This window comes from Ornithorhynchus anatinus, chromosome X3 (genome assembly GCF_004115215.2).
Source record: "Ornithorhynchus anatinus isolate Pmale09 chromosome X3, mOrnAna1.pri.v4, whole genome shotgun sequence".
In the NCBI taxonomy this organism is placed as follows: Eukaryota; Metazoa; Chordata; class Mammalia; order Monotremata; family Ornithorhynchidae; genus Ornithorhynchus; species Ornithorhynchus anatinus.
In genome coordinates, this window is record NC_041751.1 from 8971191 (window position 1) to 8995446 (window position 24256).

Sequence of the window (24256 nt, forward strand, 5' to 3'; positions counted from 1 at the left end):
ACCACTGATCGAAGGGGAGGGGCTACTCGGTTTCCACTGGTATCTGAGAGCTGTTCCTAGATGAAGACCCTCGTTCTAAGTGGCTGTCCTTATTCCCATACCCCACATTGTCAGTGGGCTTCAGGTTCAACACTACCAAAGAAAGCAAATCACAATTCAGAGCAAATAGATGGAGTACTTATTGAAATTGCTTGGGTAAAAATCAATCCAAAGCCAACCAGATTTAAAGTACTTGTTCTGGGCACCTACTTCTGGAGGACTCGCCCTAGGGCTAAAAGGAAGGCATTTGTCAAGTCTCATTCTTTGGTTGTATTGTACTCTCCCAAGCGCTTAGTACAGTGCTTTGCACACAGTAAGCACTCAATAAATACGGTTGAGTGAATAGTATCTGTTAAGCACATATTATGTGCCACGCATTGTACAATGCACAGGGACAGATACAAGATAATCAGGCAGGACACAACCCTTGTCCCACATGGGGCTCACAGTCTAAGGAGGAAAGAGAACGCACATTTAATCCCCATTTTTCAGTTGAGGAAATCAAAGCACAGAGAAGTGACTTGCCCAAGGTCACACAGCAGGCAAATGGCAGAGGCAGAATTAGAACTCATGTCCACGCTCTTTCCACTAAGCCAAGCTATGATACCAACATCTCAGTTGCTTTTCTGTGAGACATCACTTCCTTTTTCAAAGGACTAGTTGCCCTGGCAAGTAAGGCAGCAGGATTCCCTTAGAATTGAGGAAACCTCCTTCTATAATAGAACTGCCTTTCTTACGAGTCACCCTGTCGGTTGTGGTGGTGAGAAACAACTGACCACCTCAACTTACTTTGGGAAGAAACTTGGCCTGTCCCTTGACTTTTCCAGCACAAATTCCCTATCATTCATTCATTCATTCGTTCATTAGCATTTACTGAGCGCTTACTCTGTGCAGAGCACTGTACTAAGCACTTGGAATGTACAATTCGGCAACGGATAGAGACAATCCCTGTCCGATGACGGGCTTACAGTCTAACTGCCTCCGCCACTGGCGGCTTGTCAGCACCATTCCAAACCTCATTGCGATGACCTCTGGAAAGCCAGCAAGGGCTGGCTGGTGGAGGAGACCTCCCCCCTCCCCCCACCCCACCCACTCATTCCCTAGCAGCCTCTCCTTCCTGTCACCAATTTCGACACTAACGGACTTCCTGGGGTTGTGCTACTGAATTGAAAGTGTTAAAAAGAAAATTCAAGATCTAGTCTTCCAATGGCATTTTAGTTGGTAAAATTAAGACTCAAAAGAACGTGTTAGACATCATTTGTTCTGTGGATGAAATTCTAACATTCAAAAACTCCCACGTCGAAGCAGCTATTGGCATCACTGTACATTAAATAAGTAAAAAGAACTTCATCGAGTTATGCTTTTATTATTCGTCACTTGCCAAAGCAGAAAGGCGTGAACAGAAAATGACTGTGGAAGAACCGCTCCCTACAAGAACACACATGCTATTTTAAGAACCTATATCTCTTAACCGGAAAATTACTAAATTTTTATTTCTCCCACTCCTTTCCTTCTCTCTCTGTCTCTCTTTCCTTTTCCCCAAACCACATATCCCACCTTGATTATTCACAATTCTAACTCGGCTTTGAAATGATCTGCCTAAAGCAGAAGCTTCCTCCAAAAACTTAATTGGGGAAAAAATTAGGAAGGCACAAACTTCCTCTCAAATATAGAAACTCATAAATCACCAGAGTCTCAAATCTAGCTGTATTCAGCTCAACACCCAGCGGGCCCCCAGGCTCCTCAGTAGTGGCTAGAGCACGGGTACGGGAGTCAGAAGGTCATGGGTTCTAAATCCGGTTCCGCCACTTGTCTGTTGTGTGACCTCGGGCAAATCACTTTACTTCTCATTTACCTCATATGTGATACGGGGATTGAGACTGTGAGTCCTATGTGGGACAGGGACTGTGTCCGACCCAATTTGCTCTTATCCACCCCAGCGCTGAGCACAGTGTCTGGTACACAGTAAGCGCTTTACAAGTACCAAAATTATTATGGCACAATCCCACTTTTCCTTCTTCCCACCCCTAACTTCCGAGTCTGGCTGTAGAGAATCTACTTAACCACAGATTACTGCTTCTTACGTACACAATATTAACATCATCTACTTCTAAAGAAAAGGATAATGTGATCACAGATGATCATAAAACACACATCCTAAATAGGGAAAAATAAAGAAGGGGCAGGTGGCTATCAATTATTTTAGAACACAAACTTTTCCCACTCAACATGTGGTCATTACATACTATTATATCAGTGAAAAAGAAAAATTCATTTCTTCATGAATGATGCTAATATTATCTGTTTTCTGGTTATTTCATAAATCTGATCAGTCTCTTCAGTTAATGTCATTCTTCCCCATTTTACTCTGATTCTTTGGGATTGTTTCAGTCACACTGGAAGGATCCTATCCGTTACCAAGACCTGCCGGTTTCACCTCTACAATATCGCCAAGATCCGCCCTTTCCTCTCCACCCAAACGGCTACCTTACTATTACGGGCTCTCGTTATATCCCGGCTAGACTACTGTGTCAGCCTTCTCTCTGACCTCCCTTCCTCCTCTCTCGCCCCGCTCCGGTCTATTCTTCACTCCGCTGCCCGGCTCATCTTCCCGCAGAAACGATCTGGGCATGTCACTCCCCTTCTTAAACAACTCCAGTGGTTGCCTATCGACCTCCGCTCCAAACAAAAACTCCTCACTCTAGGCTTCGAGGCTCTCCATCACCTTGCCCCTTCCTACCTCTCCTCCCTTCTCTCTTTCTACCGCCCACCCCGCACGCTCCGCTCCTCTGCCGCCCACCTCCTCGCCGTCCCTCGGTCTCGCCTATCCCGCCGTCGACCCCCGGGTCACGTCCTCCTGCGGTCCCGGAACGCCCTCCCTCCTCACCTCCGCCAAACTGATTCTCCTTCCCTCTTCAAAACCTTACTTAAAAATCACCTCCTCCAAGAGGCGTTCCCAGACTGAGCTCCTCTTCTCCCTCTACTCCCTCTGCCATCCCCCCTTTACCTCTCCGCAGCTTAAGCCTCATTTTCCCCTTTTCCCTCTGCTCCTCCACCTCTCCCTTCCCATCCCCACAGCACCGTACTCGTCCGCTCAACTGTATATATTTTCGTTACCCTATTTATTTTGTTAATGAATTGTACATCGCCTCGATTCTATTTAGTTGCCATTGTTTTTACGAGATGTTCTTCCCCTTGACGCTGTTTAGTGCCATTGTTCTCGTCTGTCCGTCTCCCCCGATTAGACCGTAAGCCCGTCAAACGGCAGGGACTGTCTCTATCTGTTGCCGACTTGTTCATCCCAAGCGCTTAGTACAGTGCTCTGCACATAGTAAGCGCTCAATAAATACTATTGAATGAATGAATACTGTGAACATACAGGGGACAGCTCTATAATAGGCACTCGAGGGAAGCTGTAACACTCCTATTGATTCACTGTTGGTAGAAGATGTGAAACACTGGACAAGTTATCGAGGAAGGAGGGTGGAATGTCCTCCTTGGGACTTCTTTAAGACTATGACATCGACTCCCATTTCCCTCGAATGGTTTAGGTCAAGACTTGCTCAGAACAGATGCATAAACTAGACGATCTCTGGCAGTCCTACCTATTCTCATGATTCTTGAAATGGTTCTCTCAGAAGAGAGACAGGAATCAATGGATCAACAGAAAGACTGCTTGGATTTTGGTGTTCGTTTGCCCTCTGACTTCAAATAAAATCAACAGTTGGTGTTCCATTTAATAGTTCTAGATTAATTAATGGAAAGAAGTCTACAGAATGGAGCTGGTGAAAATTGGTCCATCTCTGCTGAGCCATGTTTTTAACTCCTGTTATCAAAATATCCCTGACAGAAGTTATAATTTGCCTCCATGTATTGCAATCAAACTGCGCTTATGACTTGATCCTTGGTAAACCAAGTATATTATGGAAAGTGAGTGTTCTGCTTTGGAGATAACACAGCATACCACATGAGAAAAGCATATTTTTTAACTAATTACAATCTGTAACTGAATCTCTCTTTCTTATTTTCACAGATGAGAGGTCACTTTGATGATCAACCACCTCTTGCATTGGAGTTCTACTGCAGTTGACGCCGACTCTTTCACCTAAACAGACTAGCGAAAAACTCCAACACTACCATGCTGTAATGTATCCCCTTAGCATTCCCACTTAGAGGCAAAACGAATCAGTCTGATACCTAATTCCCTTCATTAGTATCTCACAGTCCTCTTCCCTATTCAGGGAGTCTCAGATCTATCTCTGCTCATTTAGTATGCTCCATCTTAGAGTTTAATAGGATTCATAAAATAACCAACTCTTTCTGGGGCTTATTTATGCGCAATGAAGCACTGTTATTGTTTCCACAGGACAAATATGTGTCAGAACAAATACGTATTCATTCTGAGGACAGCATTTCTCATGCTTTATTTTTGTTTCCCTATACAGGGGTGCTGAATATGACTCTGTTCTGATGAACTGTTAGTTGTTCCATGTCCAAGACATCTCTGCTAATTCTGGATGTCATCCACTTCAGGATACATTTGAGCTTGTTAAAAATAGTCTGGCCATCTTACAGAACATTTCAACTTATAAGCGGTTACTGTGAAATTAATAGAATGATGGCTTCAGTTACAAGTTGGCTTGCAACTGCTGAGCAAAGCATAGTTACCCTAAAGTTACGGCAATTTTCCTAGGAGCTCTTTTCCCTTAAGAATGTATCTCTATGAGAAAAGGCCGGGGCATAACTTACAGGTTCCATTATTTGAAGAAATTTCTAAATACTAAAGTTAAAATATTCCATACACTCTTTAGAAATACATAACCCAAAAAGTACCCCTATATTTAGCTGGTTTATTCCCCCAAACATATTTTAAGTAGTCTAAATTGTTTATTGTAGATTGAGGCAAAAACAAAGCAGGTACTTGTCTCAAGAACACCAAAACCCTCTCATAATTCAAAGCTGAGATGTAATTTGCCATGTTCAATTGATTTTACTCTTTCACCTTGGAAATTATTCAGAGAAATTCATATAATCAATATCAAAGTTACAAATACCCAAGAATCTCATAAGTCTATAAATTTTGTACTTATATAGTATCACCTGTGAGCTCGTCCTCTGGACTGTGAGCTCATTTGTGGGCAGGGAATGTGTCTACCCACTCTGATGTACTGTGCTGTCCCAAGAGCTTGCTACAGTGCTCTGCACATGGTAAGAGCACTACACATATGATTGACTGATCGATTGAGATCTTTGATCCAGCCACAATTTTTTAAAGATTAAACAACATGCAGTTCAGATTTACAAATCTATGTTTCGAAGCCCCTCTTTTATCATGTATGTTCTAAATGCATCTCAGTAGCTTTTCAACACATTTTGACTCAAATATTTGAACATGAGTGTCATTCAAGAATGAACATTACTGAGAGTCACAATCCCCTGCCAAAGATATAGCAAAAGACAATTCCAGGAGCTAAGTTTGGGGGGAAAAGATCCCTTAAGTAGAAACAGGTACCTGAAGCGGAGGAAAGATAAACATGAGAAAAGTCATCATTTAAGAAAAAGAGGTGTATTTCTTTTTTTTTAACTGTGCTTTTGACTTGTTTCCATAAGTTAACTCATGTAAGCTTAATTCAACCCAAATACTAATCCTGATTTCATTCAGAAGTGTAAATTAAGGGATACGACACAAGGGCATCTTAACCTCGAAGAGGTTTCTGAATCTTCACTATGAACAATTTACTAATTGTTCCCTTTATAATGAACCTATTGATAGCATTTCTGCCACCCTCCCATAAATCGCTGTGCTTTGTTCTTCACAGTCCAGGATATCTGCAACAGCTTCATGCCTGAAATTAATTCTCCCTGGAAGTGTGTGTTTATACATGTTGGTGTGTGAATACATGTGCAACAGCATTTTTAGAGGCAGTTGGTGACATTCAAAACTTGATAATGGCTCACGAAGATAACACCGATATACACAGACTACTAATTAAGGTGAAAGGACTCTTGATTACAAATCATTTCAGTGAACTTGTCACTGCCATTTATTGGCCATAATGGATGCAACCCAGACAGGAAGTCCAGCCGGCTGTTCCAGGCTATTTGAACTGTGTTCCCATACCAAATTGAATCGTAACGCTTCACAGCTCTTCTTCAGATCACAGACTCTCTGATGACTGGAAGGATTGGCTCTGTGATTGCTTTTGCAAAAATGATTGCTTTCTCAGAGGAAGGGAAAAAGCAGCTCAGTTTCTGGTTTATAAAAGACCTGGGCTCAACTGGGCTCTCTGGGAGTTTGGCTGAGATCTCCATCCATCTGAACCTTGCCCACTCAGCATGGACCTTCAAAATCAATCCATCATGGATAGCACCATGGGGTAGGGGCCGGGGGTGAGGGGGAGTGGGGGGCGGGGAAGAAAAAGCCCTTCTTGTGATTGGACTGGGGGGGGGGGGGCGGGGAGTGGTTAAAAAAATATAATAAATTAAATACACATTATAACCTTAGAGTCAATGGATGCACTCTGAAGAAGAGGCTATTGTGTTTCTCTGAGCTCACTTGAGAAGGAAGAAGTAAAGAACATTTCAAACTACTGGACGGTTAGTAACTGGGAAACAGCCGAAAATCCAAAATCACAGGCTGCCTAGCTGCAAATATCCAAAAGTTGTCAAGTTCCTCTCCTCAGCAGCCATCCCTCATCCTCCCACAAAAACGTAATTTTTCTCTACATCAGAATACTTTTGAATTGCCTTTTGAAATCCACAGGATACGAGAAAATGTTTTGAGCTGTCAGATACCATATGTGCATTGCGAATCAGTCTTTAAATCACAAGCTCAAAGCATGCTGTCCTGTACTCTCACACCAAAGTTGGCTAAATCAATTTTCTTTCACGGCATGGGCCAAGCCTGAGCACTTCACTGCCTTGTGTCTACTTCAACAAATAATTGTTTAATCAATATAGTCTAACGTGAAAAATCTCATCATGCCATTTCGGCAGATAAAGTACAGGGCTCACTTGAGCATCCTTCCCCTCCCTTCCACTCCCTCGCTTTTGCCATGAACCACTCTGTGGTCTATAATTCCAAAGAATGAAGCCCAAGCACTCTCTACCTACAGAGCTATAAGCTCTAGAGCTGAAGGGAAGTGGTCTGCTCTCTCTACACACTTGTTTTTTTTTCAGTGGGTATATGCTGTCTGAAGGTGCTTCAGTTAATTATATCTCTAAGAGAGTGTTACAGAAAACCTACAGAAGACCTACATCCTTAGCCTTTAGAGTGCTTTCTTTTGCACAAGGTAAACTTCTTTAAAAATGACAACCAGCAACATGGCCTGGGAAAATGAGGCTCCATTAACCAATTTATTGAAGCTATTAAGTGACTCTTCCCAATAGCTACTTACTCGCCTCCAATTTCCAACTGAATCTCTTAGCAATTTGGTTATAAAATCTAGGAATTCCCTTGGCGCTGGTAAAATAAATTTTGTCTTTGGCTTAAATTGAGAATCAGTTTGCAAAATTCTGTCAAAATGAACTGCCTCAACCTATGCTGTACAGCATGATTGGCTCAATGAAAATTACCCAATTCTATTTAAGGTACACCACTTCTTTCGAGGCACAGAAAAATCCACAGGATTTCAAGCCATCATACTTATTCAACCAACTGGACCACTGCCTAGCTGGATCAAAGCTCAATACCCTGTGGGAGTATTTCAGAAGGTCCAATATGTCAAGCGAAAGAGATAAGGAGTCAAAACTGCCTTGTGGAAAATAAGCTCGTTTCTCAAGACTCAAAATGGCCTCCCACGCTGTAGGACAGTCAGAGAGGGGATCGACTGCTAAGGGTCTGTCAAAGAAAGTGTCTCAACTCCTCCTGCAAAAGAGCACTATTTACTGAATGCCCTAGAAACATCAGGATGTTATTTAATCTCTACAGCACTCCTACCATCTCCTTATGCTTATTCCAGAACTTGAACAGGCTCTGTTCTAAATGGGCCACCAAGAGGCAGGGAGGGACTATTCAAGCAAGAAGGACAGAGAAAGTGTCCTTAGGGTTCTAGAATGTTGTAATGTTAACTTAGGCCACTTGCTTAAGTAGTTTGGGTTCCAGTTCCCCTCACTTCTGGCCCTTTACCTACACCATAGAGATGTTTTCCAGGACAACTGAGTTGCTCAAGGAATAGCAATTCATATATATATAATTGCATTTCCACGAAGCAAAGCTATAGCCATGTCCTAATTTCTCATGATTTCTTCATTTTCTTCTATTTTAATCACTATAATATTTGCAGAGCAAAAATTGTGCTGGTTTTGATTTTTCTTTCATTGATACCAAATAGGACATTTGGGTCTAAACTTCTCAGAAAAATCATAGAAAGCAGAAAATACCATAAGGTAAAATACACATCATTTATTCCCTCACTTCAGTCTCAACATCAACCAACAACATCCTTTCCACTTATCCACATTTCTAGAATAAAGTAAAATGTTACCATTTGAATTGTCTTCTGAAAAATGAGTACACAGAATAAAGTGAAATCATCAAAAATGACATTCTATTTTTGTCCTTTTTCCTCTCTTGGAAAAGTTTGGGCCTACAATATGGGCTGTGGCTTTCATTTTACATCGGTTGAACTACTCTTCCCACTAATTAATTAGGACGTCAAAGCAATAATAGGAAATTCAACAGAAGTTTCAAAACCAGAGAAAAAATATTGCATAAGGAAAAAATGAATGCATTTGGGAGCATCTCAGCAATTCGTTCTCGGGAGTCCAGTTTTTGCAGACGCATCAGAAAGACTGTAAGCTCTTGGTGGGCAGGTAACATGTCTACCAATTCTGTTATATTGTACTCTCTCAAGCATTCAGTACAGTTCTCTACACATGGTAAGCACTCAATAAATACCACTGATTGACTGAAATTTGCCAGTGCTTTATAGAGGTGTAATTCAGCGTGATTTCTAGACCTGCCCGGAAAAAGGCTAGATCAATAAATGCTGTTTACTGAACACCTGCTCTTGGGAGAACACAATAAAAATAGAAGACACAGATCTTTGCCCTCATGGAGTTTGCAATCTGAGAGAGGAACAGACATTCTAATGACTACTTCCTTAATAAGCATGGCTGGACTCCATGTTGAATTCATCCCATCCAAAGGCACCATGGATAATTTCCTTCCTCCTTTTTTCTCCCCCATCCTTTCCTCCTCATCTCAGAGGGTCACGAGTTAGGCTGGCCCTCACACGGGCTCGTCTACTCGAGGACATAATGAATTTCCCAAATCTTTTTAGTTATACGGCAATCTCTGCCTCATTATTCAGCAGGTTAAATGGGATCTGTTCCCCAAACTTCCATGCTCTTTTCCCCTCCTGGCCCCTCAGAGGAGTCACAAGGACTGTGGGAAAGGGAGAGAAAAGGAAATACGGAGAGAGGCTGAAGATTTCATTCTCTAATGCAATATCTGTTTCTCAAGAAAGTAGAAAAAACATCAAATTACAAGGAGAAAACATCAAGAAAGCACAACAATTTACCTGAGTGGCACCGTACTAGTCAACTGGCTGTAAAAGCGAAGTGACATCAAGGGTAGGAAGGGCATCCGCAGCATTACCACCTAAACAGATTAAGGAAAAGTTAAAACCGTGTTAGCCACTCATCCGTTCCTTCTGACTGGTACAATTCAGTCTGATCCAGTAGGAATTCGACTACAGGACTAGCTCCAGGAAGGGGTGGGGGAGAGAAGTGGGAGAATGGGCTGTTTCTAAAAAAAGCTAAAATAACAAGAGATATTTATGCTATATCAGAGCAACAGTGGGAATCGGATTGTGAGCTCCTTAAGGGGGGGGGAGGGGTGGTGGGGAATGGAGATAGGTGATAGGAAAGTGGGCAGAAGTTTGACAAGAGGCTTCTGAGAGACTTCTATCTCTCCCAAGTACCAAGGTAATGTGGGGCAGTCCTAGGCCCCCAAATTTTGTCAAAAGCAAGAATGTTACACTTAAATGTTACACTATAAACTAGATGCTCTTAAACAAATGCCTCCTGAATATCATAAATATTGGTTAAGAAGACTGATTTTCAGTTCAAAGATGGGAGGAAACAGCCACCAGAGTTTGGTTTTTCTAGGAGGCGGGTAAACCACTTGCAAACAAAGTCCTCAGTTGGAATTTAACTGGTATTTGGGAACCTGAGTTCCCCCAAAAAGAAATATCAAGATGGATCCCTGGCAGGTATGGCAGCATAATTTACTTCGACCCTACTGAACATTTTGAAGCTATAACAAATTTCAAAGACACAGCAGCCTTAACTTCTGCCATAAAGCTAATGCTGGAGCAGGAAGGTACAGCATGAAATCCACCACTACCAAAGGGTTATCTATTTTAGGTTCACATTTTAAAAGCAGAACCTACTGATAGGCTAGAGGGGGCTGGTAACTTGATACAGCCCAGCCTTCTATGACTTTCTTGTACTTCCCCAAAAGGAAACAGACTCCTCCTTAATGAACATGGTTGTCGGAAGTTTAGGAATATCTGGGATGAGTCACTGTCTCGTCTGCTAGAGGACAACCAACTGCATTTCAGCAATGAGCCAACTCGTTACTATCAGAAAACAAAAGCTATCCAAAAGGAAGAAATCTTAGACTACGAAAATATAGGTCCTGGCTTATTCTGCAAAAATAACATTTTAATTCTACTTTGCCCTAACAGAGATTGAACTATCTGGATTTTTAATGCAATGAAAGTTTACCATTACTAAGGAAATGTCACATTTCCCTGCACGAACTCTTTCCTTATCTACTCACCCACCTTGAATTCTAGAAACTGCTCGGCAAGATGCTTCTTCAGAAAAGAACTAAAGTGATCATTATCGTCATCGTCAGTGGTAGTTTTGAACATTTACTGGGTACAGAGCATTGTACTAAGCACTTGGGAGAGTACAACAGAGTTGGTAGACACATTCCCTGCCCATACTCCACTGTGACACTTTTGAACAGGATTCTTGTGGAAAAGGCTAAATAAGTGCAGATATATAGGAGCAAAGAGGCCTAAAACCAAGAAAGGAGAGGCAACAGAACATGAACCTTCCCTCCAGACCCTGTCCTCCTGGTGGGCAGGGAACATGTCTCTCAGCTCTGTTGCATTGCACTCTCCCAAGCGCTTAGTACAGGGCTCTGCACCCAGTCAATGCTCAATACGTAGGATTGATTGATTCCAGGTTTTTTGGTGCATCATCTTCCCAACTGCAGCCCACCTTTCGGACATTTTCCGGCTCAACACATCTCTATTATTGAGTGGGGTGGTCAGTTAAAGAAGATGAAACACAAATCATTCCATTTGGATTGTCAGGAGGGCTTGGTAAAGAGGCTGAAATTATCAGTTAAAATATGATTTTTTTTTGAGTATCTATGAATTAAATATATCCATCCTGATCCCGTCATCAATAAATGTACTGAATGGAGTGTTTGCTTAGAAAAAGCACTGTCCTGGGTGCTGAGGGGCTGCCCCCGGGAGTAAACTCTTACCATGTGCTACTTACATTAATGCCACTGTTGGGAAGTGCGTTTGCATGATCTAGAGCTGCACCCTTCTGAAAAACGTTCAATAAATAGCATCACTACTATTACCGCTACCATATTCATTCATTCATTCTATAGTATTTATTGAGCGCTTACTATGTGCAGAGCACTGTACTAAGCGCTTGGGATGAACAAGTCGGCAACAGATAGAGACGGTCCCTGCCGTTTGACGGGCTTACGGTCTAATCGGGGGAGACGGACAGACGAGAACAATGGCAATAAACAGCGTCAAGGGGAAGAACATCTCGTAAAAACAATGGCGACTAAATAGAATCGAGGCGATGTACAGTTCATTAACAAAATAAATAGGGTAACGAAAATATATACAGTTGAGCGGACAAGTACGGTGCTGTGGGGATGGGAAGGGAGAGGTGGAGGAGCAGAGGGAAAAGGGGAAAAAGAGGCTTAAGCTGCGGAGAGGTAAAGGGGGGATGGCAGAGGGAGTAGAGGGAGAAGAGGAGCTCAGTCTGGGAACGCCTCTTGGAGGAGGTGAGTTTTAAGTAGGGTTTTGAAGAGGGAAAGAGAATCAGTTTGGCGGAGGTGAGGAGGGAGGGCGTTCCGGGACCGCGGGAGGACGTGACCCGGGGGTCGACGGCGGGATAGGCAAGACCGAGGGACGGCGAGGAGGTGGGCGGCGGAGGAGCGGAGCGTGCGGGGTGGGCGGTAGAAAGAGAGAAGGGAGGAGAGGTAAGAAGGGGCAAGGTGATAGAGAGCCTCGAAGCCTAGAGTGAGGAGTTTTTGTTTGGAGCGGAGGTCGATAGGCAACCACTGGAGTTGTTTAAGAAGGGGAGTGACATGCCCAGATCGTTTCTGCGGGAAGATGAGCCGGGCAGCGGAGTGAAGAATAGACCGGAGCGGGGCGAGAGAGGAGGAAGGGAGGTCAGAGAGAAGGCCGACACAGTAGTCTAGCCGGGATATAACGAGAGCCCGTAACAGTAAGGTAGCCGTCTGGGTGGAGAGGAAAGGGCGGATCTTGGCGATATTGTAGAGGTGAAACCGGCAGGTCTCGGTAACGGATAGGATGTGTGGGGTGAACGAGAGAGACGAGTCAAGGATGACACCGAGATCGCGGGCCCGAGAGACGGGAAGGATGGTCGTGCCATCGACGGTGATAGAGAAGTCTGGGAGAGGACCGGGTTTGGGAGGGAAGATGTGGAGCTCAGTCTTGCTCATGTTGAGTACCATATGTTTGCCCCTCGTTGGTGAAGAAGTTGTGGCAAGGAAGGTGTCTACCAACTCGGGTAAATTCACTCCCAGGCATTTAGTTGAGTGCTCTGCACACAATATAGTTGATGATTACCTGCCATAGTCATCTAACGTGAAGGTCATTATCGCTGCATGCCAAGCTGATCTGCCTCCCGCTAGAGGTGTCCCACACTCCATTCATTCAATCGAATTTATTGAGCGCTTACTGTGTGCAGAGCACTGTACTAAGCGCTTGGAAAGTACAGTTTGGCAACAGAGAGAGACAATCCCTACCCAACAATGGGCTCACAGTCTAGAAGCGGGAGACAGACAACAAAAGTACACAGGCATCAATATGGCACCGTCTAGACAATAAGATGTTTTACCGTCTACCCTTCTCACATGTATCCCTTCTCATTTCCCCATACAGCAGCTGCTCGAGAATGATGATGTAAACCAGTCTTCTCACATGTCCCACCCAGAAAAACTATGTGGTAAGTATCGCCTCAATGCGGACGAGCTGACTGGGTTTCTGGATCTCACTGTTGGTAATCTTATCTTGACACCTGATATGAGGTACTATCCATAGGAGATGCTAGCGAAAAGTGCTCAGGAGGCTGGATAGGACTTCTATGCTTTGCCCAAATCTCATGGTGATAAAGAAGTGGATTACTACCATTTTTTATTCAGTCTGAAGACTAATGACCCATTACTAGCCAACTCTCCCAAAATCTCCCAAATCTCCCCTTAAGAGCGCATCCCCGTGCTCTCATCAAACAGAATGCCGACAGAGTGGCCGACGGCAACGAGAGCACTAAATTCTTTCATCAACAAAAATCTCTGGTGGGGTGCAGGCCTCCACAGGTGGACGCCGGTGGGATACTTGGTGACATTCAGGCTTATTAACAATATTAATAATAATGATAATGATGGCATTTAAGCGCTTACTATGTGCCAAGCGCTGTTCTAAGCGCTGATCATAGTTCTGGGCTGACTCTTAGAAACTTTTGCAAGATTTATAGAAACTATCCATGTCGCTCGCTGCGCTTTTCCTGAATATGCCATATTGGAAAGACCTGTTGGATCTATGTCTGAATTCACATTGCAATTCAGGGAGTTGACTGCATTTCTAGGTAGCCCGCCCAGAAGGATTCTGTCTTTAAACCCTTCCAGCAACGGGAGGCAGTGAGATATCCGGTAATTACCACAGTTAGATCTCCATTTTTCTCAAAGTAATTATGGTAGCATTTTAGAAGTCCCGTGACATTTTGACAGTAACCCATATTTGAGAGAGTGTTTGGATAAATAACTGAGATTGAGGTGCTCGACCATTTTTCACATCTTGGACTACAGTAGCTTCAGAAGATGAAGCCAAGGTCACGTCTTCACATTTCTATCACTTGAAGAACCTCCTCAATGGTGGAGCTCATATTCCGGAGACTATCAGAGTGTTCTCGCTATTTGTGCAAGATCCCTCCATTTCATGAATCCCTTTTCCTCACCTCAATAAAGGTGTCAGTTACCAAAACAAAAGATATTTAAGTAAACAGCATAATTCATAACCACGGCAAAAACAGTTGGCTCTACGTAGAAAGAGAAGTGCAAAAGAATACAAGAATACAAGACTTAGAGCATTCATGCCGCTTGAGAGCCTGAATGTGTTTCTTGGCTTCTTTGCCTCACCTAGGAAACACAGAATTTGAGTCTCCTTTTTAATACGGTGGAACCTCAGAGAGAAGTTAAAAGTACACCAGAATAAGCATCTTTCCTTCTATTGGGGTATTCAGTTTTATATTTTGCCTTAGTTGCCTTTCGCCACCACCACTGTACTTTTATAAAAGACAAAAGCTTCCCTTAGTCCATGAAAACGCAACTATTCAACCTAGATATTATATAACTTCCAGCTCGCATTAGTCGTCAAATGCTAACCAGAGTAAATATTGAGCAAGCAAGTCAATTTCTGTCCAGCTGCAAGCAATCTGAAGAAATTCAATCACTCTTTTGATAACCTGCTGTCTAATTACTACCTCCAAGTAAGCAGAAGTGTCAACTTCCTATGTGGGGATGGGCCAAACTTTAGGAAATACATGGGAATTTATATCATAGAAGCCTCTCAAGTAAATTCATTATATTGATTTAAACTTACAGCAGCATGAACATAGTTTAATTAAAATATCTGTTGGACAAGCTAACTTTAGCATCTGGAACAATTATCCCACTTTATGCTATCAGTTATAAACAACATTCTTGGCTTGAAAATCATTAAAGTTTTACAACTGAATTTAAATCCCATCCCTTGTTAAAAGAACAGCCACGGCTTGTGGTGATTCAAGAGGCTTCCTGAACCGTAAATCCCTTTTTTTTTTTTGAATTAATCTCATTCTCACTACTGGGGTCTCTCTCTCTCCACTATGATGATGGGTTGGCTGATATCAGTATTTCCCAGTAGAGCACAAGTAATCCCATAAAAATAACCCTGAATCTACCCCATGGAATTTAACAAAATTGCCTAACGTGGAATCAATACAAACTGAACCTAGAAGGGCAAACCGAGCACCGTTTCTACACTACTAGGCATATTAACAATATTAAGCTCTTAGTGTCACTGAGATTTGCCCTCCACACATTTGGCACACATATATACTTGTTTCCCTGGGACAATATTATCAGCTTGTTGACAAGGCCAACTTCAATTTTTGTAATGTGTTTTTTCAGAAATGAAATTATCACGATGAGCTTTTTTATGGTATTTATAAAGGGTTTACTATGTGTCAGGCGCCGTATTAAGCACCGGAGTAGATACAAGATCATCGAGTTGGACGCAGCCCCTATCCCACATGGAGAATCACAGTCAATTCCCATTTCACAGATGACATAACTGAGAGACCAAAAAGTCCCTCGGGCACAGAGAAGCGCTTGCCAGTACAAATCCAATCCAGTGAGACCATTTGGAGCTACGGGTTTATGAACTTACAAAAGTTAATAGGTATAGTCATCATCAGCCAAGAGACACGCTCGCTCGTTGCAGGCTCCTTTGAAACTTACATTTTTTTTTAAATGTCAAAAAATCCAGTTCATAAGGAAAGCGAGAGATGATAGAAATGAAGGACGAGTGGAGGAAAGGAGGTGGTTGGAGAGACACATCTTGAATCCTAGTTTCATGAGTCTTCATACCACTTTAAAAAGAATCCAAGCCTTAGTTATTTCTTTAAATAAACAGCGTGAAGTAGCATGGCAAGGTGGAGAAGGCATAGGTCTGGGAGCCAGAGGATTCTAATTCTGGATTCTAATCCAGGCTCCTCCACTTGTCTGCTGTGCGACCTCGTGTAAGTCACTGAACTTCTCTGTGCCTCAGTTTCCTCCTCCATAAAATAGGGATTCAATACACGTTCTCCCTCCTGCTTAAAAGGAGAGCCCCATGTGGGTCAAGAACTGTGTTCAAGCCGACGACCCTGAATCTACCTGTCCTCTCCCCCTCCCTTCAGGCTCGCATCTCCTCCTGCCTCCGGGACGTCTCCACCTGGATGTCGGCCCGCCACCTAAAACTCGACATGAGCAAGACTGAGCTCCTCATCTTCCCTCCCAAACCCGGTCCTCTCCCAGACTTCTCTATCACCGTGGATGGCACAACCATCCTTCCCATCCCGCAGGCCCGCAATCTCGGTGTCATCCTTGACTCGTCCCTCTCGTTCACCCCACACATCCTATCCGTTACCGAGACCTGCCGGTTTCACCTCTACAATATCGCCAAGATCCGCCCTTTCCTCTCCACCCAGACGGCTACCTTACTGTTACGGGCTCTCGTTATATCCCGGCTAGACTACTGTGTCAGCCTTCTCTCTGACCTCCCTTCCTCCTCTCTCGCCCCGCTCCGGTCTATTCTTCACTCCGCTGCCCGGCTCATCTTCCCGCAGAAACGATCTGGGCATGTCACTCCCCTTCTTAAACAACTCCAGTGGTTGCCTATCGACCTCCGCTCCAAACAAAAACTCCTCACTCTAGGCTTCAAGGCTCTCCATCACCTTGCCCCTTCCTACCTCTCCTCCCTTCTCTCTTTCTACCGCCCACCCCGCACGCTCCGCTCCTCTGCCGCCCACCTCCTCGCCGTCCCTCGATCTCGCCTATCCCGCCGTCGACCCCCGGGTCACGTCCTCCCGCGGTCCCGGAACGCCCTCCCTCCTCACCTCCGCCAAACTGATTCTCTTTCCCTCTTCAAAACCTTACTTAAAAATCACCTCCTCCAAGAGGCGTTCCCAGACTGAGCTCCTCTTCCCCCTCTACTCCCTCTGCCATCCCCCCTTTACGTCTCCGCAGCTAAAGCCTCATTTTCCCCTTTTCCCTCTGCTCCTCCACCTCTCCCTTCCCATCCCCACAGCACCGTACTCGTCCGCTCAACTGTATATATTTTCGTTACCCTATTTATTTTGTTAATGAATTGTACATCGCCTCGATTCTATTTAGTTGCCATTGTTTTTACGAGATGTTCTTCCCCTTGACGCTGTTTAGTGCCATTGTTCTCGTCTGTCCGTCTCCCCCGATTAGACCGTAAGCCCGTCAAACGGCAGGGACCGTCTCTATCTGTTGCCGACTTGTTCATCCCAAGCGCTTAGTACAGTGCTCTGCACATAGTAAGCGCTCAATAAATACTATTGAATGAATGAATGAATACCTCTCCACACTCGAAGGGCTTAACAAGTACTATAATTATTATGTTTTCTCCCCCCCGTACTGTCCTTCCCTTCTCTGATTTTTAGGACACCTGGCACCTAGAACTCAAGTCTATACTCTAACCTGTTCTCAGCATTTACAAACCTGCTGTGGGCTCAGACCCGGGGCATCTGGCCCCTGCCTCTCCTCCACCTCTCTGGAAGATGGATGGACGGACGGATGGATGGACAGACGGGCGCCGGTGGGTCTGTGAGGGCTTAGCACACTGCTCTGAACACGGTAAGGGTTCAATAAATGACAGGGACTGATTGAGTCTGAGAGTGAACTCTGCTGGGGTGGATTTTCCGAATCAAAGCGGAGCTCTCTCCCAGCCCAAGCTCAGCCAAGTGCCTCTCCCCCCCCACTCCCACTCCCCGATCCCGGCTACAAGCAAGAAGAAATCTGGGGTCTGGAAAACCGAGACCGGTACTCCACATGGCTAACAAATGCCGCCCGGTGCAGTATGGGCTCCAGTGCTCTCCTGGCATCTGGAGACAGCAAGATAAACACGTCTTTGCATGCTTAGCTGATCTTATCTTGAGTGAAACCCAAATAAAAAGTCCACCTAAATATGCACTTAGGCCCTTTCTTCCTCTTTCCTCTTGAATGAAAACCCAGTCAGCAAGAAGAGAGATGGCCTGGGCCTGCCTGAAGCCCATCGGTTCCAACTCTGTGCCTGTCCGGCCTGCCCTACGGGTTTAGGACTCACGAGTCAGCCGCACCCTCCAATGTGCCACAATCACAATACGAGGCCGTCTTGGAGCAGAGGCTTCGGGAAGCTCGTGACACCAACAGGAAGATGTCAGTGATGTTTACTGAGCGCTTACTATGTTCACAGCACTGTCCTAAGCCCTTGGGAGAGTGCAGTGCAACAGAGTTGATAGACATGATAGATCCCCATCTTCAAGGAGCTTACAGTCTAGTGGGGATAAGCTCATTTGGGGCAGGGAACATTTCTGTTAATTCTGTCGTACTGTACTCTCCCAAGTGCTTAGGACAGTGCTCTGCATATAGTAAGCACTCAGTAAATACCATGGATTGATGGATAAAGATCAATTCCAAGCATAAGGATAACAAACGCAACCGTGCGGTCATGGATACTCTTCACCTGCACACGATGCAAAAGGATCGTCGGTCCTATCAGCTACAGCTGCATTCGCTGGAAATCTCATCTTTAGCAACATCTTTGAACTCAAAGGAGAGCGACATAAGTACAGACTTACGGAACCTAGCGTAACCTAGACAAGCAAGCCGTTCTGAGGGCCTCGAATCCCCCTTTTCTTTGTAAAATTCTCTTATTTTACACTGATTCACGCAGCAGTGCGTGCTTTTTCTCGGAAAGATCCATTTTGAAGTTTTCCTTTAGGCAGCAAATTAGACCTTTCAGGCCACATGTGGATTTTGCACTTAATCAGACACTCCTCCCTGGAATCTATGTTACTCACTTTTCTGCAACCTGGCCCTTTCTAGACCAAGTGTACAGAGCACAAGGTATAGGATTAGAGAAGCAGCGTGGCTCAGTGGAAAGAGCACGGGTTTAGGAGTCGGAGGTCATGGGTTCTAATCCCGGCTCCACCACCTGTCAGCTGGGTGACTTTGGGCAAGTCGCTTAACATCTCGGTGCCTCAGTTACCTCATCTGTAAAACGGGGATTAAGACGGTGAGCCTCACGTGGGACAACCCGATTACCCTGTATCTACCCCAACGCTCAGTACAGTGCTCGGCACATAGTAAGCGCTTAACAGATACCAACATTATTATTATTAGCTATGGCAGATTCCCTGAGACATCCATATCATGATTCTCACCACAGATATCCCATCCGGCTTCCCACTGAACCTGTACAGATACTTCCGGAAGTACTGTTTCACTTGTCAATGCTGAGTGCTTCAGCAATACGTCATTAATCTCAGTGGAATGACCAGCTTTAGGATTTGGGATTGCCTGTTTCCTTGTTTTGATGTCTGTCGCCCCCCTTCTAGACTGTATACCCTAGAAGTTGGGGTGGGGGAGAGGAGTGGGAAGAGGAGAGGGAAAGGGTCTCTACCCCACCTCTGCCCGGGGCCGCTTCCGTTGGGGGGGGGGGGCAGGGTTCTTGTCTACTGATTCTACTGGATTCATCAAGTGCTTAGCACAGTACTCTGCAGAGGTCAGTGGTACTTACTGAGAGCTTACTGTGGGCAGGCCACTGTACTTAGGAGGAGAGTACAGCATAAACAGAGTTGATAGACCCTGAAAATAAGAGGTCTCAACAAGTAGCTCTGTCCCTTTTAAAGTAGGCTTCTGAATCAACGGGGCTCTGGAACGCGGGCGGAGGAGGCTGGGTCTGCCTCTGATCGAGGGGAAAGGGAGACTGTGACACTATTTCTAGCTAACAATCGGCCATTCGGTCAATCACATTTATTGAGCGCTTATTGCGTATAGAGCACTGTACTCACACACCCATCTATTTTAGGTTCGGTAAAATAGTAAACGAGGAGTAATTCAAAAGCCTTCCAAATGCTGCTGTATCAAAATGAGGATGAAGTACTGTCCCTGATGGCGAATTTTTTTTTTTTTTATCAAGTTTCAGGACACGTGGCTAAAACATCCTCTTCCTGACTTTAAAGGCTTCTATTAACCTCGTGCCCCTGAAAAACTGCTTGCTTTTCTAACAGCAGTTCTTCTGGAAGAGTTTCCAGTTGACACTGCCCCAGCAGAGGGTTAATCCCATTTCAAATGTTCTACTGCATTGGGGGCATAACACCCTCTTTGAAGTCATCGGGTTCCCTAATGCACCGTGGAATGCAAGTTCAGGTTTTCTTACCCCCGGAAGCCTTCCGATGGCAAAGATTGATTGCATCAATCTAGTAACTACACGGGAAAGAAGAGCAAGAGACTTTTTTTTTTCTTTCTCCATCTGTAGAATGGAAAAGTTACCCTGATCTTCCACCAAAGAGACTAACATCGGGCTGGACGGCCAGCATCACCAAGTCCTTGAGGTTTCCCAGTACCAGCCAATGTTTCATTTCACTTTACCAGTTGTTTTGTCAGTCAAATAGCAGCACCGGTGCCGCGGCTAACGACCGCGGGGCAAATGTCCCGAAGACTTAAACGAGGCCTCTACCCATCAAATTACCGTAAATGTCGTACTCAAAGGGCCACCACCCCCCCGTGAAAAGCCAAGTTTTCCGTTCATTGCAATTTTATCTACGTGATTATCTCAGCATCTAAAAGAATGAGAAATAGCAGAGTGCCATCTGTCTTTGGCAGACCAGTTTTGCATTCCTCCAGGCCAAATATTAAACGCTGATTAGATGAACAATCAGAAAACACGAGAAGCCTTGGGATACCGGAGGCTGCCGGCGGGACGCCCGAACGGGGAAGATGGTCAAAGACAAACTAAGTAATTGTATTTCCTGTATTTCAAATAACTCCCTCCGAGAAAGAAACTTACACGTTCAAGGCGAAAACGGACTTATAGACTCAGGGGAAGGGAGACTGACGTGTTTGGAAATTCACTTTTTTTACCTGTTCGTTTCCTCAACCCTTTGATGGAAGGTCTAATCTTTACGCTAGAATTATTCTGCAAAACAACAGGAGAACTTTCTCAGCGCTTCTGGGTTATACTTACGGTGGTAGACTACCAAGGCGTCGGGGTAACTATGGCAACAATTTCAGAAAAATTATCCAATTACAAAATAACCAAGATGGCATTGTAAATTTTAGAAGCGAGGAGTTGATTTTTATGCAGGAGATACGATGCCTCCGAATTTAAATGTCTGAACTCTAAGGCTAATGATGCCTTCCTTGATGTGAGCCGGGCTACCTGATTCGGTCACATACCCTATCCTTTCAAACAACCCTTTTGGACAGAAAGAGATTTTGCCACCCAGGAGAGTCAAGTCTTTGCTCTCGGCAGGGTGTCTTGCAGCTGTTCACCATTAAAGTAACCAAGTAAGACGGTGCCATCAGCAAAAAGTAATAAAATACAGATTACCGTCCCTCACGGCTTCTCTGGGTCTAGGGCAAGCCCACAGAGCGCATCACCGGCAAATACGCGTACATCTAGAACCGGCAATATTGCGGGCGCCCGGCTAATGCTGAGTTACTTCCCAAGTTTTTTCTACCAAAGGTAAGCCGGCTTAAAAACTAAAGACTTGAAAACCGTAAACACATAACGAAAACATCGGTTTGCTTCTTCACTCAGAAGAAGGGTCCGTTCATCCCACCGCTTCGGAACCCTGACACCTAGCTGCCTCTTGTTAAATAACCACGGAAAGGGGAAAGAAACCACAGGTAAACTAAGCCTTATCGGGGCACCCGTTCTTCGGCCAAACCGCACCAGCTCCACTTCCGGTCAACTCCCGAGCGCTTTTACTGCGGCAGAATCGGGTGAACCGAACACAAGGTAGAACGTTATCCGCTTCGCACCCATCGACCGGTCTCTCGAAATAACTCTCCTTCAACTCCCCCTAGACTCTGGTGGTTTTAGTCTTCCCATCGCAGCGCGTACCAGATCCCCGCACGCCCACGTCTCTCGGGCCCGCGTGACGACCTCCCACGATAAAGAAAACCCCTCGTCTTCCCTCCGAACTCGGGCAAGTGACGAGACGGTCGCGACCAAAAGGAGCGACTCCTAACGGTCAGAGCTCGGGCCGATGACCCGACTCGGCCTCGTGCCCCTGAAACACACAGACGGGACCGGAGGACGCCGTCCACTCCCCGACGACGCGTCGGATCTCAAAGGCCCACGAGAACACGGGACCGGAGGACGCCGTCCACTCTCCGACGACGCGTCGGATCTCGAAGGCCCACGAGACCCACGGGACCGGAGGACGCCGTCCACTCTCCGACAAGGTGTCGGATCTCAAAGGCCCACGAGACACACGGGACCGGGGGACGCCGTCCACTCTCCGACGACGCGTCGGATCTCAAAGGCCCACGAGACCGGAGGACGCCGTCCACTCTCCGACGACGCGTCGGATCTCAAAGGCCCACGAGACCCACGGGACCGGAGGGCGCCGTCCACTCTCCGACAAGGCGTCGGATCTCAGAGGCCCACGAGACCCACGGGACCGGAGGCCGCCGTCCACTCTCCGACGACGCGTCGGATCTCCGAGGCCCACCGGGCCCACGGGACCGGAGGCCGCCGTCCACTCTCCGACGACGCGTCGGCTCTCGGTTCTGAGCTCTCCGTGGCGGCCAACCTTCCCCGTGACTTTCTCCCTGAACTGCCCTTCCTTTTCCCGGCAACGACACCGAGCGGGAGACCCCCCGGGCGCACTCAAAGAGTTCTCGGGGCTAGGCGTCGGTCTGCGGTTCGAAGGTCTGTCTTTCCACGGCCGACGGGGCGTCTGCGAGCCGCATCTCTTCCCCTCCTTTTAAAGAGCGACCGGCGGGGCCCTCCGCTTAACGAGGAAGGTGTTTGTGAACGTGAAAGGGTGGCAGGCTTTGCCCTCTGAACCTTCAGGGTGGTGACCCCGAAAGCTGCCCCGGGCAGCCCCGGCCCCGAGCCGAACCGCTCGGCGGCAGCGCCCCCTGCCGGAATCCCGCAGTATCTCCTGCCCGGAAAAGTCCCAAACTCTCTCCAACTGTAGCCTCCGGGTACCAAAACGACGACGACGACGACGACGACATCAAAAGAAAAGCTCAACGCCGACCCCGAGGGGGCAAGATGGCTCGCCCAATGGAAGGAGGGCTGGGGAGGGAAAGGGGGGAAGGGGATCCTCGGGGATCCGGCCCGCCGGTCCCTCCCCCACCTCCCCAAGCCCACCCTTCAAACCTTGGGCTTCCCATTTTCCTCTTTCGCTCCCACCGCCGCCCGCCTTCTAGGGAGCCCCGGGGTCCAGCTGGCCTGGAAATTGGACCGTTGGAGAGGGAGGCCGGAAAGTGCCTTGGGATGTGGGAGGTTTGGAGGGGGATCCGGTCTCCCAGGTGTAGCTTGGACAAGGGGAGAGAGGATGGGAGGGCCTGCTCCTGCAGCCCAGCCGGCCAGCCAGACTAGCCAGCCGGACCAGCCAGCTAGCCAGACCAGCCAGCTAGCCAGCTTTACCACCCCGACTCCCCCAACAAACCGTCTCGCCTTCCCGGAGTCGCCTCCCCAAGTTTCAAGAAGCCCCTGGCCGCCGGCTGGCGGTCTCCCCCGCTCCCCGCGGCCGTCCGGTCCTCTCGGACGGGCCGGTCCTGGGTCTCAACCAAATGCTGGTCCAAGGCTCCCGAAGGCCCGGGGGGCAAAGGGGGGGGGGGGGGGTGGGGGTCTCCGCGGGCGAGGCACGGAGGATGCTCCAGACCCTAGGGCACCCGCCTGGAGAGTCAGTACTGACCGCAGCGGAGCGCTCACCGTGTGCACGACACTGCGCTAAACGCTCGGCAGAGTACACCGGGACATCAGACACCTTCCCGGCCCCCGAGGAGTCCAGGGGATGGGACCGGCGATGACCCCTGCTGAGCGCCCCCCTGCACCCACCCCCAAACACACGGAGATCCCTCACCCCCCTGCCCTTTTCAGGGGGCACCAGAGCGGCAACGACCCACGACCACCTGATGCTCCGGCCCAGAGATCCCAGAAAAACACAGCCCCCCGCCCCCCCACACACACACAAAAGAAAAAAAATAAAGCCAGCTCCCACCCACTCCAGAGCAAGGAAGGGAAAGGGGGATTGAGGTTAGAGGAAAGTGTTGGGGGGGTCGGGGGGAGGTTCTCTCACCAGGTGGTCGTCCGGTTCGTTGTCCAGGTCCTCTAGCACATCGCGGGCCGGGGTGGGGGGGGATAGGCGGGGG

The 24256-nt window shown here is 46.6% G+C and overlaps 1 protein-coding gene across 1 annotated transcript in view; it reads right to left on the reverse strand.

Moving 5' to 3' along the window:
- SEMA5A (semaphorin 5A) overlaps window positions 1-24256 on the reverse strand; it is a 366908-nt gene extending 342652 nt beyond the window's left edge. Inside the window, 2 exon segments of the mRNA XM_001519071.3 lie at window positions 9564-9643; window positions 24184-24256. The gene's annotated coding sequence lies outside the window, so the exon portion shown is untranslated.